We start from the raw sequence: 1,808 nt of genomic DNA, 5'->3' as shown, positions 1-1,808 counted from the left end.
TCCTTTGGTTTGTTTCTCTAAGCCTTCCTCAATCCCAATAATCTTAAAGTTGGCCTTTTCAGGATATCCCATAAGTTCTTGTAGATTCTGTTCATTGACTCTTACCATCTTCTCTGTTTGGTCAACTTTGTTTTCAGATTAAATATTTTTTTTCTATGTCTGAGGTTCTGTCTTCAGGTGTTCTATCCTATTGGTTATGCTTCTATGGAGTTTTTAACTTGGTTTATTGTTCCTTCATTTCAAGGATTACTGTTTTTTTTTCAGTGTCTCTAACTCTATTGTAATGATCGATCTTTTGCTTCCGTATTTGCTCTTTAACTGTTGATTGGTGCAATCACTTAATGCCTGCATTTGCTCTTTCATCTCCTCCTTCAATGCCTGCATTTGCTCTTTTTTCTCCTCGTTGCTTCCCTGATCGTTTTAATTATTACATTCTGAATTCCCTTTCTGACATTTCTTCTGCTGTGCTGCATTGGGTTTATGATAGTATCTAGGTTTGTTTGGGATTTTCTTCCCTTGTTTTCTCATATTGGTCAGATGTCAGGGACTCTGAGATATTGCAGATTTCCTCTATTGGCTTATAGTGTCCCTGTAGATCCAGTATATCATCTCCTAGCCTCAGTAGCCAGAAGTCTTGGAGGAACTTGATAATGCAGTGCTTCTGAAGAAAGCTGCCCCTAGCCCCTACTGGTTTCCAGGGCTTGGAGTGGTTCTGCGGAAAAGGCTCTCACTGGGCGGTCTGCTACGAGAAGCTAGCCTTGAAAGGCGCCTCCCCCGCAGGGAGCGGGCTGCTTGGGAAGTCCCTGGCTGCCCTGTCCTGTCCCTGAAGCTGCATGCCGGCCAGAACTCACCACTCTCAGGACTTGGAGCTGGTTCTGTGCTGAAAGGCTCTCACTGGGTGGCCTGCTCCAAGAAACTGGCCGTGTGGGAGGTGCCCACAGCCGGAGTGTGTAGGGCTTCCTGGGGAAGACTCTAGCTGCCCTGCCCTGCTCTGATAAGCCACCCCTATCCGTGCCTGCCCCCAGGCCGAGCTTCACCCGTGGGGGAGACTCACCCCATGGCTCTATTTTAGTCCGAGTCTCTCAATGCCTCCTCTTCTTGAGTCCTGGGTTCTGGAGCGACAAGAGATGCAGTCACCCTCTAGTCTGCCATCTTGTATCGCCCTAGATTATATCTTTCATAATTTAATAATTTATCCTCTGGATATTCTTGAAGTGCCTCACACATAAGCTTTTGGAGGACACCTTATATCTAAACCATAACACTTCCTGTTGTTCATAAAATAAAAGCAGCTTCCTTACTTTGGTCTCTTCAAGACTATATATGAGCTAGGCCATAAGAGTCATGAGGATTAAATTTACATCAATTTTATTCTCACAAACTTGCTGTATAGTGTGGGGCTTACAATGCACTTTTACCTAGTTAATTCAAGATTGTATGTACTGAATCACCTTCTAACCTCTCCTGCACAATTAGAACCACCTTTTTTTCTGAAAATGATTATTTTTATCATATTCATTGAATATCTCATGGGGTTCTGTGATTATGAAGTTAAAGTGAAACCAGTCAGTTTTGTTGTATGATTTTTTTTTTTCCTTTACCTCCTAGGTTCAACCACAAAGAGGCAAACAACTGGGTTCCACCTAGCATGTTGTGTATTCATTATTTCACAACAAGTCCGTTTCCTCCTTTACCCTGCTCTGTGCTGGGAGAGGCTGATCTTTATGGCTGCTTCTCTGGGCTCACTTGTTTGACTCTTTGCTTCTAGTTCAAATAACGGGAGTCACTTGCAGAAGACAAAAATATGA

This window comes from Sciurus carolinensis, chromosome 11 (genome assembly GCF_902686445.1).
Source record: "Sciurus carolinensis chromosome 11, mSciCar1.2, whole genome shotgun sequence".
Lineage (NCBI taxonomy): Eukaryota > Metazoa > Chordata > Mammalia > Rodentia > Sciuridae > Sciurus > Sciurus carolinensis.
The sequence above is the reverse complement of the archived record's forward strand: the minus strand, read 5'-3'. Positions refer to the sequence as shown.